Source organism: Triticum dicoccoides, chromosome 2B (assembly GCF_002162155.2).
Source record: "Triticum dicoccoides isolate Atlit2015 ecotype Zavitan chromosome 2B, WEW_v2.0, whole genome shotgun sequence".
Lineage (NCBI taxonomy): Eukaryota > Viridiplantae > Streptophyta > Magnoliopsida > Poales > Poaceae > Triticum > Triticum dicoccoides.
The window spans coordinates 711,070,130-711,088,384 of record NC_041383.1 but is presented as its reverse complement, the minus strand read 5'-3'; the positions used below and the strand labels follow the sequence as shown (position 1 = coordinate 711,088,384).

The window sequence follows — 18,255 nt, the reverse complement described above, 5'->3', positions numbered from 1 at the left end:
GGGATCTAGTTTCGTAGATCTTGTCTCGACGAATCTTTTATGTGAAAACAATTTTTTTTATCAGAGCGACGGTTTGAGATGTTGTGTGTTCGCATCAGCCGCTTGCCTACTCCTATGCTGGATCTCTCCAAGATGAAGATCTTCATCATGTACGCGCGTATGTACACCGATCGAGCATTTTGTTATCTAGTGTGTGCATACTTGTACACGTGGGAAGAAAGGTTAAAGATCATTTTTCATTCCCGGTATTTTCTATGAAAACAACTTGGTAACTTATGTGTCGCAGGCGTGATAACTTACGTAGTACATGCCTGGTAACTTTTTACCCGAAAAAAAAGTTATCGAAACATACCAACATAGGATCTAGTTTTGAAGGTCTCGTCGCTACGAATCTTTTATGTGAAGCCATTTTTTCAAATCGGTCGATGGTTTGAGCTACAAAACATTTTGAATTTCCAGTTTTGAAAAAGAATCTGCTGACATCATCAGTTTTGTCTTTTTCCTGCATGCATCTAATTAGGAGTTTCTACTTAAGCTAACCTGATGGACACCGCAAAAAGAAAATACAAACAACTCGGAAGCTAGCATGCATGCATACATGCGTTCGGATACTAAGAAGTCTAGGCCCGTAAGGGTTCCATTTTTCTAGTTTTTTTGGACTTTTTTTTACCTGTGCTGTAAAACTGACACGTGTGCTGTTGGGTTTTAATTGTGTGCGTATTATTTTTTAGGGGGAAAGGTCCGCACGTTTGCATTGGTTTTGGAGTCCACCGCTTTGACGGTCTCTTGCCGCTTTGACTGCTTCTAACGTGGGGACGTGTTGATTCTGGTTTTGACCATGTGTCTTCTTGTTTGCCACGTACCAGTTTTGTAGCATGTTCTGGTTTGTTTGTTTGCCACGCTAGTGGGTTTCTGGGCTCTTCCAATGGCCTGCATGTGTGTTTTTTCTCTTTCTTTTTCCTCTCCCTTCTCCATCTGGACTCCCCTGAAGCCTCGATCTTCACCGCATATATATATACAGGCTGCAGCTCCTCCACCGCCGTACGGGCCTATAAAGAGGCTCTCTTCATCCCCTGAAGGTCCCTACCTCGCCTCCTCCCAGCCCTCCCCACTCATCTCCGCCGTCCCTATACCCATCTCCTCTCCGCGTGACCCAGATGAGGAACCATCGATGATGGCGTACGGGAAGCGCGCATGGAGGGCGCTGCCGAGGCGACGGCGCCGGGGACGGAAGCTACCTCTACCGACAACAGCACGAATCATCAAGGGCCGCGGCGCTGCCATCCCAGTTGTCGGCGTCCTCTTCTGCGCCCCGGCCACAGAGGAGGACTGCCACAACTGTTGTGGATCCTCATCGTTCGTGTTGTGCAAGGACGGGGGTCGTCCTCATTGTGCGAGGGCAGCACATCGGGAGCTGCAACAACTAGGTTGCCGCACTCCTTGTCGACGCCCTTCTGAGCCTGTTGAACGCCGCGGTCAACGACTACGTGGGAAGAGCTGCGACATACTGCTTCACCTTCAATGGCTTTTCGCGCTGGTACTTACCCTGCTTTGGTTGCATCAGCATCCCTCCCTTCCTGTTCCTGGTCTTAGAATAATCAGACTAACGCAGCAGGGTAGATACATATTGCGAACTGCTTCTACTACCTCGATAGTCTGATTTTTGGTCCCCTTTTTTCTAGATAGAATATTGATTTTTTGGGTCCCCTTTTACCACTCAAGTACTGAATGTCTGATACTAATATGTGGTAATGTGATTTTTTTGGGGTCCCCTTTTACAACTCAAGTTCTGAATGTCTGATACTCATATGTGGTAATGTGAATATCTTCACCATCATCATCATGTACCAAAATGAACAACTATAACGCCCTCAAGTTTTGCATTCATTTTATTGACAAGATCCAATGGCTGTGAACAGAAAATTCTACAAAGAAATAATTATGTTAACTTTGATCGCTAGCAGCTGTCATTCATGAGTGTTATTTGTATTGCTTTTTTACTGTTCTTGCTATTAATTCTTTCATACAGGTCAAAAGACTGCAGGCATGCAGAATACATCTCTGAAGGACCTAGCCATGACTATTACTGTGCATGTGTGAACTCCTATGATATGGGAATTTGGAAGCCAGGAAACATGGGCACTATTTCAGCTGGATTTTGTTGTAGTAGATTGCCAGGTTAGGCTGAACAAAGGGCAATATAGTGTTTTGCCTTCTATCAAAAGTTGGTGATCTGAAATACTGAACAAGTTTGTTACTCTGACAGAAAACTATTATGGAGGGGGGCGTGTGGTGCAGAACCGAATAGACAAAGAACATGCTCAAAGAGGGCTCTATCTATCGAATCTCAAATTTTGATGTTTAAGTGCCAAAAAGATATACAAAGCAGTGGATTTTCCTACAAAGATTTGCTTCACCCAGAGAACATTGCCTATGAAAAGGCCTCAACCAGACAATTTTCCCAGATTTGTCTACAGTATGCATCCTTTTACAGTGTTGGAGAATAGAGCAAAATATACCTCTGTCAAGTAAATGTGTTGACAAGTACTTAAAATGTAGTGTACACATGCAAAAATAAAGGTCGATGCGTACATATTTTTGGAATCCATAGATATCGTTGGTTTGATAACATTGGTTAGTGAGATTCTACCCCTGGCAGGTACAAACAAGGGAGACAGATTTATATCGGTGATGGAAAGTACAATTATTTGGAAGCATTGTCTAACATACGCATAATAAAGGTTAAATGACTATAAACTGGCTAATTCCTGCAGCCAATCTGCTGTTGGAAGAATCGGTTGAGGCATTAAATGTTCAAGGCTTACGCTCGGCTTCTACCAACGAACCGACCATTGTTGTGTTTGTTGGCATGCTGGTCAGTCTATTTTCATGTGAATTAGTGTACTTGCCCAAAGAAATGCAGTTTGTCTGCATGGCAAGGACATGTAGAACTTGCAAAAATATAAACGGTATATTTTTTGAATGGTTCAATGTCATAGGGTATGCTAGCAGACAAGTATACTTCAACTGCGGCAAGACTTTGATGACGCGGAACCGTCAACATGTTTGTCTGACCTCGTCGGCGAAATCCGCTCCATGATTACCTCCCAGCGAGACCGAGCGTGCTTCACCGCCGTTTGTTAAGTCATGTCTACGGGAGAGATAAAGAATAAAGATATGCATCATGTAGTGCTTACGTCTGAGAATTAATGATCTTGATTTACCTTGTTGTTCCAAAGGACTGATTCTACGGGATAGATAAAGAATAAAGATATGCATCATGTAGTGCTTACGCAAAAATTGCCAGGAAGGTTTTAGTTCATCTTTAGGGAGCCTATTGAAACAAAAGGTAACCAGTTGCACTAGCGAATAGTAATTTGAAAAGATACCTAGATGTTCTCATGGCAAGTCAACATAAGCTACCCTGTTATCCTTTTTCGATAATCAAAAAATGAAGTATTTTGGAGAGCCCATGTCTGATTAGGTTTGCTTCTTGTGTTTTCGGAGAGCCCATGTCTGATTAGGTTGGTTTCTTCTGTTTTCGATTGGTTTACTTGTTTGCATAGGGAGGGAAAAGGAGTTAAGAGACAAAGAGAAGGCTCAGCACCTCTATTTGCATGTCAAATCTGAAGTAGAGAGCTGCATCAAGTATCTGAAGGAGAAGAGAGAGAAGGATCCCTACAGGAGTACACTGCCCGGTCTTCTATATCAGGCAGCAAATGGTTCTGATGCAGAAATACCCACATTTGAACCCGCAAGCTGAGATGATCATTTTGTCATTAGTTAAGATCCAAACCAATTGTTTATATTGTTCATGTTAAATCTTTTATGTACAATAGTTGTTTTTATTAATCTTACCTCAAATTAATTGCAGTTTATTCAAATTAGAAAAGTCAATAAATATTAAAAACTAAGTTCAAAACTGTAAATTTCTATGTGATGAACATTCAATGGGACCTAGGCAGGGGCTCTCATTCCAAACGGTGACTAAGTGAAGGACCAGAAATTTTTCCAGTCACTAAATGTTCTTTTGTTAATATCTACCAGTATATTGTGCTAAAGGCCAACAAAAGAAACTAAGCACACAGTGGTTGTGCGATAGCTGTTTTTTTGCATAATATTGACAAATGGAATCTCTGTTGGCTGGAATATGCAACGTAATGGAATGGTAATAGCAGATATGATACCATCAACTCCAATAAATTTTTCATTAAGAATCATGTCTATCAACTCAAATAAATTTTGCATTAAGCATCATGTCTTCTCTGTAGCAATCTGAATTTGTCTTCTTGTGCTTATTTGCCTAAAAAACAGTAAATTTGCAATGCTAATTGAAGAAACAGACTGCCATGGAAAGTTAAACAAATTTGCCACGGTCTACATAGTAGGGTCATGGCAAAGTCACTACCTAAATATCATGGCAAATTTGCCATGGTCTACATGGTAGGGTCATGGCAAGGTCACTACCTAATATGTCATGTTTGAGTAAACAACTTTTCCAGGTCAATGTGTCAAACATGTGTCGTGTCACTTTACAAAAAATTCATGTCCGCAAATGCCAATTTCCCTAGAAGTGCAGCATTTGAGTAGACAAAAAATTCTGAATTTTTTCATAGGATTTTTCAAAAAAAAACCCGCCCCACCTTACAAAAATTGCCACATTATTTAGAACAATTCTCTAATTTTGAGATGGCCTACTACTAACATTTTCAGAATTTTGCCATGTGTTAGATAACATGGCAAACTTGTATAAGAAAACAGGGATACACACGGCAAACTTTAACCAATTTGTCCTATAAAAAATTGCCATTCATCGGTCAAGCTCCACATCGGGCATGTATAAATGGAAACAAACAAAGTTTACTAGGATTCGTGATGGGGGATGAGTAGACACGGGAGCACATACACAATAAAAGGATTGCTAAAAAAATTGCAATCTGCGGGACACTGGATGGCAAATGAAAATAAAAGGAAGCACATAAGATGAGACGAGGAGGCAAGCCTTGTAGTGTATGGGCATCTGCCTTGTAGTGTAGGGGCATCTGGCTGTTCCCCATGCCCTTGCACTTGGTGTGGTCGCCGCGTTGGGGCCCCTGACGCTCCATCCAGCGCGCACACGAACGAGTCGCTACCGCCACCTGAGGATATGGTGGCTGATCCCAGCGAGGACCAATAGCAGCCACAACACCAGCTGACCAACCCGCTGTGCTCGCTCAGCCTGAAATTTCCAATTACGACGACCAGGATAGCGGTTTGGCTTGCCGTGCACCCTTGGTTCCGGGCCTCGGTCGGGCCGGAGCATGGCCACCGATTCTTTGCCTCACCAGTACAAGGACCCAAAGGGTGACCATGTGCCCCTCTGTGAGTTCAAGAACAAGACGGCTCTGGTATTTTCGACGGGGACCTCCTTGCGCAGGCGCACGCTGTCGGCCACTGATGCCGAGCGGCCTACACGCGCCTATCCCTGCCGCAGCGCGTCGAATCGAGACCAGCCATTGTTGTCACTGGTCCTCCGTGGCCGCCGTTGTCGCTTTGAGTGGAAGGCGGACAAGCTGCGTGTAGCTTGAGTAGGTCAAGCTCTGGGGATGTGTGCTGACGTCGGACGCCGGAAGCAGCTCCCCCGCGCCGCGAGACCCGCCATCGCCGCCGCGAGCCGATCGGTGTTGCCGCCACATCTCCTCTGACTCTCTATCACTGGAATGGAAAAGAGTAGGGGTTGGGCGAGTGGGTGAGGGGGAGCTGCATAGAAAACGGGCGTCCGCGTGGTTAGTTGTAGGTCGCAAACATTTTCACAGGCTGATGTGTCAACAAGCGAGCATCAAGATTTGTGCGTGTCATCAGACGGCGGTAGACCATCTATGCATGTACCAACTAGATGCACATTTTCCTTGTATAAACTACTTTACCATCGATCAAGTCTTAAACGACTTACCAGATATTACAAAAGAAACTAAATAGTTGATTAATCCATGTGGCGCGGCGGCACCCGCTAGTATGTTACTATGGTTCAGTCGTCCGGATTTTAGCACTGTCCTTTGGAAAAACAATTAAAACATACACCGCCGATACAGAAGCAGTACACAACACGCCGACGCCATCGCCGCTTTGCCGCCCGGGCGCGCGTCCGTCCGTCACTTCACGTTGCCGAGCGTCGCCTTCTTCCACGTGGCGGCGACTTCCTCCAGCGCCCGGCGGGACGACCCTTCCGGCGACCACGCGCGCGCCGCCGCCTGCTGCAGGGCCCCGGCCTGTCGCCGCACGGCGCGCCCCTTCTCCGCACTCTCCATCAGCTCCTTCACGGCGCCCGCGATCTCATCGCGCGCCACCACGCCGTCGGCCTCCCGCGGACGCAGCGGCAGAGCCACCCCGACGCTCCCTACCAGGGCCACGGCGTTCATCCGCTGCTCCGCGTACAGCGGCCACGCCACCATCGGCACGCCGGCCGTCACGCTCTCCAGCGTGGAGTTCCAGCCGCAGTGCGACACGAACACTGCCGTCGCCGGGTGGGACAGTACGCGCACCTGAGGCGCCCACGCCGCCACGGCCAGTCCCTTGTCCTTGGTCCTCTCCAGGAAGTCCTCCGGGAGCCACGCCAACGGGTTTGGGTTGTCGTCGTCACGGTCACGGCCGTCGTTGCCACCGTCCAGATTTGGCATCCGCACAACCCAGAGGAACCGGTGGCCGCTCGCTTCCAGCCCAGCGGCGAGCTCGGCCGTCTGCTGCACGGTCAGCGACCCGCCGCTCCCGAAGGAGACGTACACCACGGATCCGGTCGGCTGGAGATCGAGCCAGTCTAGGCACGCGGACGCGCCGGCGGCTTTGTCGGAGATTGTGCCCGGCCGGACGAACGGCCCAACTGGGAACACGGGCGGGAACGCGCCTCGCTCCGTTGCCAGCTTGAACTCTTCCACGGTGGCGGGCTCCATCTCGTAGAAGGTGTTCACCAGTAAACCGTCCGCGAGGCGGTAGCGCCGGCCCTCCTCCACGAGGTGCGCGTACACCGGCTCGCCGCATCTCCGGAACGAGGGCGGCAGGTCGGCGCGGCGCAGCGACACGCCCCCGGGGAGCTCCAGTGGGTCGGGGAGGTCGCGGTACTCGCCGGGGGCAACGCCGTCGTGGAGCTCCACCGCGGCGCGCATAACGGCGAGGGCGGTCAGATTGCTGGGCACGAAGACGTAGCCCGGGACGCCGAGCTCGGCCGCGAGCGGCAGCGCCGCGGAGCAGAAGAAGTCCGGCACCAGCGCGGCGAGTGGGGCACCGACGGACCGGAGGAGGGCGCGCAGGCTGGGTAGGGAACGACGGATGAGCTCGAGAAGCACGATATCCATACTAGTGCCGGCGGGGAGGTCGTCGAGCGGGACGGGCGGGAGCGCGGTGTGGTGACGCAGGCGGGGACGCCGGAGAGGGCCTCCGGGGAGGAGAGGTCAGTGAAGGTGACGAGCGTGGCCGCGAGGCCCTGGTGGTCGACGAGCCGCCGCGCCAGCTCGGCAAGCGGGATGAGGTGGCCGGCTCCGGGGCTGGCGAGCAGCACGACGTGCGGCGCCAGGCGCTTGGTGCATGCTGCTCCTGCGTTGGCCAACGACTCCATCGATCGGCCCGATTCCCTCCGAGCACACTGCACGGCTGCACCAGGGAATTCAGCGCGCTTGCACACAAGGTCGTATGTTAGCAGTACCTACCAAACTCAGTGATATGATATGCGCTGCAGACAATGCCATTACTCATGAATAGGGTTGCTGTACTGAATCATTAACTTCTGAGGTGGACATGTGAACGCCATGGGCTGACTAGTGTGACTCCGCCTCCCCGCGCGGAGCTCCCTCCTCCGCCTAGGGTTCCTGCGCCGCCGCCGCCGCCGCGGCCGGAGCCCACCGTCGCCGCGCGTCTCTCCCTCTCCCCCACCCCTCCCCCTGGCCCCTGCCCCTCCCCCCTTCTCCGTACCCCCCGCGTCGCCTCCCCGGGCGAGGCGGCCGGGGGGGGCTTCCACTGCTCCCCTCCAGGCTCTCTCCTCGCATCTCCTTCCTCCCGCCGCCGCCAGCGTGCGCCGCCGGGCCTCGGCCGCGTGGTGCTGGCTGCGGCGGGCATGCCCTTCCCCGCGCGCGGCCCCCCATGCCCGGCCGGTGGGGGCTGGCGGCGGTGCTCCTCTGCCGGCGTCGGTGTGGCCCGTCGGCGGTGTTGCCGCGCACCACGGTGGTGCTCGACGAGGCGGTGCGGCCGTTGGCCGTGGGGTGGTGCGGTGGCGCTGATGGCTGGCGGCGCCCGCCCAGCCCAGATCTGGGCCCTTTTGGGGCCCATCTGGGTTTGGGTGGGCCGGTGGCTCGGTGTTCCGCGGCGTCGTTTCCTGATGATGGCATGGTAGCGGCGGTCTCGCGTGGTGAGGATTTCGTCGGTCGGCGAGTTGCAGCGTGGCGACAGGATTGTCCGGGTCCAAGTGGACCCGGCCGGGCAGTCGAGGCCCGACAAGTCCTCATCGCCGCGTCCGGTCGGCTCCGCTGCGGCGGTGGAGGTTGTCCCCTCCACCCGTCCGAGTTGTGCTCGCTCTCGTGGCCGGGGTCTCCTTGCCCGAGCTAGGCCTCGTGTTGGCAGCTCCAGTGAGGCGGCGGGGGTGTCCAGTAACCGTGGTGGCACAGGCTGGTGGGCGGCTGTTGTGGTGGTGCATCTCGAAGTGCCACGGGTGATGGTGGTGGTTGTGGATCGGGAGAAATCCTTGTCGGCTTGTCCAGCACCGACGCGGTGACGCTTGCGGACGCCATTAGACCCTCCTAAGGGGCGTCGAATAGATCCCTTCCCCATCATCCATCGCGTACCGGGGGAAACCCTAGAACTTGTTCGGGCAACAGCGGCGGCGGCGTCGCATTCCTTCTTGAAGGTGTTGCTTGGTGCGAGGCGCTTCGAGATGCTGGGAGCACAGTGGCACTTGTCAGAGGGTGCAGCGGTTGCCGGTCTTCCTTTCTTCGTTGATCTGCCGGTGTCGGCATTCATTTCTCTTTCATTTTCTTTTGTTTTCTTTTGGGCTTATCTGTGCTGCGGCCCCAGCGTGCTGGATGTATCGGACGTTTGCTTTATAATATAAAGCGAGGGGAAACCCTTTTTCTTAATCATTAACTTCTGCTAGAAAATTACTCCCTCCGTTCCACAACGTAGCGCACGTATCCTCAGATCTAAATTTGATAAATTTAACCAACAAGACCGATTGCGGTGGGAGCAAAAAATATACCACTGAATACGCTCCCGCTGCAGTTGGTCTCGTTTGTTAAATATACGGTCAAAGTATGAATTCTGTGGTATAATTTTTGCTCCCGTTGCAGTTGGTCTCGTTTGTTAAATATACGGTCAAAGTTAGATCTCAAAAAATGCGAGCACACTACGGAGGGAGTAAGTTAGACGCCTCGCCGCTAGGACAAGTACTAGTCCCCTACGGCTCTCAGGCACCAGTGTTATGTATTAGTTTGAGACCTCCTCCAATGCAAAGGTGCTTAGGTGAGGTGCTAAGTATATTAAATGCCTTATCAACTCAAGTCCCCAATGCAAAGGTGCTAAGCTTCATGCATTTAATTAGTTGTAGACGCAAAATTGTTCTTTCACCTAGGTACACGTGCTTAACACCGTTTCTTTCTGGGGTCACATACTATTCTCTCTCTTCTTAACTAGCATGCCACATCAGACTTTTTGCTTAGTTGGCAACCTTAGCACTTGTCCAAGTTGGAGCATTGGGAGGGGCCTGAGGCACTGAATTAATCGGTGAAGAAAGTCTTCCAAATCCCTGTTGATTGCACCCTAATCTATTGACCAAATCGAATCTTGGGGTCGTTTTAGGCTAACAAGTGCTGAAGTGGAAATAGTCAACCAGGATTTTGATTGGCGGGGCCGCTACCGTTGGCGGAGACCATGTCTTAACGACACCGCCCGCGGCTTCTAATGGTTAAATCGAGTGAGCGGGGAACGAAACTAGGGTTCGTCTGCGCAGTGAGAAATCAGAGTGGGGCAGAGGAGAAATCTGAGCGGGGCAACTATTAAAGATCCTAGTCCTATTTACCCTCGTCTTCCTCAGTGTACAAGCATGGGAAGGCGACTGCAATGAGCAAAAATGCAACTCACCGGCCTAACTTGACCGGACTCGAGGTGGGTAAAAGATTCAATTTTTTTATTTTTTCTTACAAATTGGATTTTTTTTGTGCATTTATCTAGGAGAAAACCCGAAAGCTGTGATACGCAAAATCCTCAGTAGAATAAGTGCAGACTGGTGATCCCTAGGTTGTAGCACGTCTGGCGGTGACTGGCGCCGGCGACAGAGAGGGGGATGTTGTGATCGTCAAGTGTTGTGTCCGCTCCCAGATTTCATCGAGCTGTAGGAAGAAGTAGGGCGTAAGTGCGGTCGTCGATGCACTACCACCATAACCCAATGGTGTGCAAGCCTATGAAGATGTGCAACTACGATCCTCCAAGGAAGGCGCCGAGATGGATCTCCCGGAGCCCGCACAACCCTGGAAGGAGGTACCATGCCTGCGTGGATGCTATGGTGAGAATCAATTTTGCCCATTTTTTCTTGTATGTGATTGAATTCTTCTCATATTTCTTCTCCTCTGTGAAATGATTTCTTTTGGAATTCTTTTTATGCATTTTAACAGCATGATGGATGTGGATATGTTAAGTGGCATGATGATGCTTTGCCGAAATTTATTTAGTGAGTTGATTGGGGATCTGCGTGATGAAGTGTGGAGGCTTAAAGGCTCTACAACTGTTGCTCGATCTGAAGATCAATTTCCAATGGTAGCTCCCAGTGAAGATCAAGCAACAAGGGATGTCATGGTTCTGTCTCTACAAGATCAACTGGGAGAGAAGAATGCAGAGATAGCTGGGATTAGGGCCAAATATCAGAATGTGGTATTTGTTTTCACTGTATTTGTGCTTGGTTTAGTTGCAGGCAGGATATTACTACAATAATGACTTTGTAAGCAATCTAGTTGCAATGGAGTGTTTGGTTTAGTTGCAATGTGTATTGGACAAGTTAAGTTAGTGCTTGGTTAATTTGTAATGGATCAGTTAAGTCATATGATGTATGCAATGAGTTTGAGTTTGTGCTAAATGGTTTGAATCTTTGAAATGGTTTGGATTATTAAATCATTGCAAATGAGTTTGTCTTTAGTTAGTGCTTGCTTGGTTAATGTTTACTGGATCTAGTGCATTTGTTTACTGGATCCATCTAACTCAAATCAAACTGGCAAACAAATGTCGGCATATATTATACATACACACAGATATGAACTTAACAAAATAGACACATAAACATGGGCATATATCATCCATACCAAATGAATTGCACACATAAACCTAGGCATGTTTGCAGCACAAGTGTTTGCAACATGTAGCAAACCTGATACATGACTGTTTTCATGCATTCACAAAAGAGATGTTTGCACCATTACATTGAAAATGTTTTCAACACTGCAACATCAACAGAAGTACTAGAACAGGCAAGATGGAGTCATAACTAGTAGTTTTCACTGCAAGTGAAGTATTGGTAGCTTGGTACTAAGGACGCAGCCTTTCTTCTTCCCCTCTTTGCTCCAGTTCCTCTCACTGAAGAAGAAGATTCGGCTTCAATAGTTGCATATCTCTTTCTTGGAGGCTTGAACCCATTGTTATTGGTACCGGTTGCAGAGGCTTGTGGAACTGAAGTGGTTCTACCTAGTGCTTGTGCTTGAGCTTGAGATGCAGAACCAGATGCACTAGTTCTAGCTGTTGGTTGTGGTTGTGGTTGAGATGCAAAGCCAGAACCAGATGCTTCCTGGCATTTTTTAAGACAGAAAATAGAGACCAATGAGGAAATATACCAAGTAATTGATGGAAATATGCCCTAGAGGCAATAATAAAGTTGTTATTTTATATTTCCTTATTCACGATAAAGGTTTATTATGCATGCTAGAATTGTATTGATCGGAAACTTAAATGTATGTGTGAATACATAAACAAACACCGTGTCCCTAGTAAGCCTCTACTAGACTAGCTCGTTCAACAAAGATGGTTAAGGTTTCCTAATCATGGACATGTGTTGTCATTTGATAATGGGATCACATCATTAGGAAAGTGATGTGATGGATGAGTGAGTCCTGGATTAGGGGGTATCCGGACAGCCGGACTATATACTTTGGTCGGACTGTTGGACTATGAAGATACGAGATTGAAGACTTCGCCCCGTGTCCGGATGGGACTCTCCTTTGCGTGGAAGGCAAGCTTGGCGATTTGGATGATAGATCTCCTTCTCTGTAACCAACTCTGTGTAACCCTAGCCCCCTCCTGTGTCTATATAAACCGGAGGGTTTAGTTCGTAGGACTAGAACAATCAGAATCATAAGCTAGCTTCTAGGGTTTAGCCTCTACGATATCGTGGTAGATCAACTCTTGTAATACTCATATCATCAAGATCAATCAAGCAGGAAGTAGGGTATTACCTCCATCGAGAGGGCCTGAACCTGGGTAAATATCGTGTCCCCAGTCTCCTGTTACCATTAGCCTTAGACGCACAGTTCGGGCCCCCCTACCCGACATCTGCCGGTTTTGACACCGACATTGATGCTTTCATTGAGAGTTCCACTGTGTCGTCGCAATAAGGCTTGATGGCTCGTCTCGTTGTCAAGGACAACATCACCTCTGGGGGAGCCATGGCTCTAGGCCAAACTCTCCGACTAGGCGGCTTCGTCATGACCGCCCGATCGGCTCTCGCGCCGACGATGACTTCTCAGGTCATCAAAAACAGCCTCCACGTCAACTCGGAACTTGCCAAACAGATGGATCCAATGGAGCTCTCCTCCCTTAATGAGCTCTTGGATCGCATCGCCGCTCTGGGTGTCGCTATGGACTATGATCAGATTGGGCTTAAACCCGACCAAAGGAAGAATAACTCTCCTTCGGTCACCCATGAGATAACAGTCGTGGAGAGCAATGCCTGGATTCTCCCTCTATTTTGAGGATGAACTATGTCCGGATTTCCGAGATCTCCAAGCCGGATACCCATTTGCGGGAGGACATGACCCAAACCCCGAACTTAGAATCGTGTGGCGGGCCAGGAACATTGGGCAACATCCCGGAGCCCGAGCTGCCAAGCTCGGAAGCTTCTCTGCCCCTGGGTCTTAGATCGGGTCAGGGTTCGGACTTAAACCTACCCACCCACCCAAATTTAATCAATCTTTCCCATATCAGACAAGAGCCCCAAGAGACATTACATCATTACTGGGCCAAATTCCTCCTTGTGATAAACAAGGTCAAGGACTGTCGTGAGGAAGACGCAATCTCACTCTTTTGCAAAAATTGCACGGACAAAGGGATCCTCAACGCTATAAGTCGCCGTGACATAGTACACTTTGCGGACTTAGCGGCCATAGTACAGAAGTACTCTGCGATGGAAAGCGCATGGAAAACCCAAACAAACTTCTGGGATAATCCGTCTCTCACTAAACCCTTCGTCCGAACTAAAAGGGCAAAATCTCGTAAGTTACCCGATTCAATTACCAAAAAATCAAAGCCCGCTGCAAGGCGTGGAACCGTATTGGAGGAATGGCTCAATGGGCCATGCAAAATTCACAGCACACCGGATACCACGCCAACACATAGCCTTAGAGCATGTCGGATACTCCGGCAGGTAGCAAAGAGAGGCGAGGATCTCCTCATAAACCATACAGCAGAGCAACATCCCGCCAGACATAACAATGCGGTACTGACAGCTTCGAGACTTTCACCTCAAATAATAGGCGCAAGCGAGCTCACCATAGTCTCGCCAAAGTTTGCCACGCGGCAACAATAAATCCATGGAACGACACGGCTATAACCTTCAATGCCGGTGACGAACCACAAATCTGAACAGTCCGGGCACCAGCCGCTTTGGTCCTTAGTCCAATCGTGGACGGCTTCCGGCTCACTAAAGTGCTCATGGATGGCGGAAGCGGATTAAACCTCATCTATGAGGAAACCCTCAACAAGATGGAAATTGACAAAAGCCGCATTGAACAAAGCAGCACGACCTTCAGGAGAATCATCCCCAGTCGGGAGGCATGATGTGCGGGAAAAATCACACTAGATGTGGTATTCGGCACGCCGGAGAATTACAGGTCCGAAGAAATCACGTTCCAAGTGGCCCCGTTCAGCAGCGGATACCACGCCCTCTTAGGGCGGGACGCATTCACGAGCTTTCAAGCTATACCCCATTACGGGTACATGAAGCTCAAAATGCCCGGACCCAATGGAATCATCACTCTAGCTAGTGATCCGGACGTCGCACTCCATGCCGAAAATAAAACTGCCGCACTAGCCCTGGAGGCATTATCCGAAGCCCTCGCGGCTGAAGAAATAACAACGCTACGCGCCACAGTGGATAGAGACGACGTGATACTCGACAAGCGACCCAAGTGCACCTCTTTCAAGCCCGTGGACGAGATAGTCAATTCCAGGTCCACCCAACGGACCCCACAAAGACAGCTTCCATTGGGACACAGTTAAACCCCACAATGGACGCCGCACTGCGAGATTTCCTATGTGAGAATTGGGACGTTTTCGCCTGGCATCCTGCAGACATGCCGGGCATCCCACGCAGGCTGGCCGAACACAGCCTCAATATACTGAAAGGATACAAGCCAGTCAAGCAGACTCTTAGGCGCTTCTCAAAGCCCAAGCGGCAAGCCATGGGAGAAGAGCTAGCCAAGCTACTCGAGGCCGGATTCATCAGAGATATAAAACATCCGGATTGGCTAGCAAACCTGGTAATGGTACCAAAGAAGGACAAATCCTGGCGCATATGTGTCAATTTCAAAGACCTTAATAAGGCTTTCCCTAAGGATCCCTTCCCCCTCCCTCGCATTGACCAAATCATTGACGCCACCGCAGGACACGACTCACTGTGTTTCCTCGACACATACTCCGGATACCATCAGATAAAGATGGCGGAACCCGACCAAGCCGCAACGGCCTTCATAACGCCATATGGCCCCTTCTGTTTCAACACTATGCCTTTCGGGCTCAAAAACGCCGGCACAACCTATCAACGCATGATTCAGACATGCCTGGAGAAGCAAATCGGCAAAACAGTGGAGGAGTACGTGGACGACGTGGTCATCAAAACAAGACATGTCGAAACTTGAATAGATGACTTGAGACTCACGTTCGACAACCTCCGAACATACGACATTAAGCTCAACTCGTAAAAATGTGTCTTCGGCGTACCCTCCGGGAAACTGCTCAGCTTCATCGTCTCCAATGGAGGAATCGAAGCAAATCCGGCAAAAATCCAAGCTCTATCACAGTTGGCCATTCCAACAGACCTCAAGCAAATCCAGAAACTAACTGGATGTGTGGCTGCCTTAAGCCGCTTTATCTCTCGATTAGGAGAAAAAGCACTACCTCTTTATCGCCTTCTTCGGCGCACCGAACACTTCGAGTGGACGGATGCGGCCACGGTCGGACTGGAAGAAATAAAAGCCCTATTGGCCAGCAACCCAGTCCTGACCACGCCAAACACTGGCGAACCTATGCTATTATATATAGCTGCAACACATCAGGTTGTAAGTGCAGTGCTCGTCGTCGAACGAGAAGCATACGGACACAAGTTCCCGCTCTAAAATCCGGTATATTACGTGTCCACTGTCCTCACTCCATGCAAATCCCGATACCCACACTATCAAGAGATAGCATACGCGGTCTTCATGGCATCCCGGAAGCTACGACACTACTTCCAAGAGTGTTCGATTATGGTGGCCTCCGAAGTACCACTCAATGACATAATAAATAACCGCAACGCCACGGGCCGGATTGCCAAATGGGCTATCGAGCTCCTGCTACGTCTTGAGCTTGCGTTGGTTTTCCTTGAAGACGAAAGGGTGATGCAGCACAGTAGCGTAAGTATTTCCCTCAATTTTTAAGAACCAAGGTATCAATCCAGTAGGAGGCTCCTCACAAGTCCCACGAACCTACACAAACAAACAAAGAACTCACAACCAACGCGATAAAGGGGTTGTCAATCCCTTCACGACCACTTGCGAAAATGAGATCTGATAGAGATAATATGATAAGATAAATATATTTTTGGTATTTTATAATATAGATGCAGAAAATAAAGATGCAAATAAAAGTAGATTGAAAACTTATATGATAAAAGATAGACCCGGGGGGGGGCATAGGTTTCACTAGTGGCTTCTCTCAAGATAGCATAAGTATTACGGTGGGTGAACAAATTATTGTCGAGCAATTGATAGAAAAGCGAATAATTATGAGATTATCTAGGCATGATCATGTATATAGGCATCACGTCCGTGACAAGTAGACCGACTCCTGCCTGCATCTACTACTATTACTCCACACATCGACCGCTGTCCAGCATGCATCTAGAATATTAAGTTCATAAGAACAGAGTAACGCATTAAGAAAGATGACATGATGTAGAGGGATAAACTCAAGCAATATGATATAAACCCCATCTTTTTATCCTCGATGGCAACAATACAATATGTGCCTTGCAACCCTTTCTGTCACTGGGTAAGGACACCGCAAGATTGAACCCAAAGCTAAGCACTTCTCCCATGGCAAGAAAGATCAATCTAGTAGGCCAAACCAAATCGATAATTTGAAGAGACTTGCAAAGATAACTCAATCATACATAAAAGAATTCAGAGGAGATTCAAATATTATTCATCGATAAACTTGATCATAAATCCACAATTCATCGGATCTCGACAAACACACCGCAAAAAGAGATTACATCAAATAGATCTCCACAAGACAGGGGAGAACATTGTATTGAGATCCAAAAAGAGAGAAGAAGACAACTAGCTAATAACTATGGACCCGAAGGTCTGTGGTAAACTACTCACAACTCATCGGAGGGGCTATGGTGTTGATGTAGAAGCCCTCCATGGTGGATTCCCCCTCCGGCAGAACGTCGGCGACGGCTCCAAGATGGGATCTCACGGATACAGAAGGTTACGATGGTGGAAATATTTCTTCGGTGGCTCCCTGGATGTTTTCGGGGTATGTAGGCTTATATAGGAGGAACAAGTACGTCGGTGGCCGCCCGAGGGGCCCACGAGACAGGGGGGCGCGCCCAGGAGGGGTGGGCGCGCCCTCCTATCTCGTGGCCGCCTCGGCTGCTTCTTGGCTTGCACTCCAAGTCCTCTGGATCACGTTCGTTCCAAAAAGATCACTCCCGAAGGTTTCATTCTGTTTGGACTCCATTTGATATTCCTTTTCTTCGAAATACTGAAATAGGCAAAAAAACAGCAATACGGGCTGGGCCTCCGGTTAGTAGGTTAGTCCCAAAAATGATAATGTGTAAAATAAAGCACATGGACATCCAACACAGGTAATATAATAGCATGGAACAATCAAAAATTATAGATACGTTGGAGACGTATCAAGCATCCCCAAGCTTAATTCCTGCTCGTCCTCGAGTAGGTAAATGATAAAAACAGAATTTTTGATGTGGAATGCTACCTAGCATAATTCTCAATGTAATTTCTCTTTATTGTGGCATGAATGTTCAGATCCAAGTGATCTAAAATAAAAGTTCATATTGACAAAAGAAATAGCAATACTTCAAGCATACTAATAAAAGCAATCATGTCTTCTCAAAATAACATGGCTAAATAAAGTTCATCCCTACAAAATCATATAGTTAGGCTATGCTTCATTTTCGTCACACAAAGATGTTCCCAACTTCTATACCCCCGATGACAACCCAAGCAATTTTTTTGTACTTAAATAATCTCAAACTTTTTCAACCTTCACGCAATACATGAACGTGAGCCATAGATATAGCACTATGGGTGGAATAGAATAATGATTGTGGATTGTATGGAGAAGACAAAAAAGGAGAAAGTCTCACATTGACGAGGATAATCAACGGGCTATGGAGATGCCCATCAATTGATGTCAACTTGAGGAGTAGGGATTTCCATGCAACGGATGCACTAGAGCTATAAATGAATGAAAGCTCAACAAAAGAAAACAAGTGGGTGTGCATCCAACTTGCTTGCTCACGAAGACCTAGGGCGTTTGAGGAAGCCCATCGTAGGAATATACAAGCCAAGTTCTATAACGAAAAATTCCCACTAGTATATGAAAGTGACAACCTATGAGACTCTCTACATGAAAACATGGTGCTACTTTGAAGCACAATATATGAGACAAACTATATGAAGAACATGGTGCTACTTTGAAGCACAAGTGTAGAAAAAGAGATAGTAACATTGCCCCTTTTTATTTATTTTTCTT

General features: G+C 48.5%; 1 pseudogene; it reads right to left on the bottom strand.

The window, feature by feature from the left end:
- Window positions 1-5,894: 5,894 nt before the first annotated feature.
- On the bottom strand, window positions 5,895-7,644 carry LOC119368444 (annotated as a pseudogene).
- Between the last annotated feature and the right edge of the window lie 10,611 nt (window positions 7,645-18,255).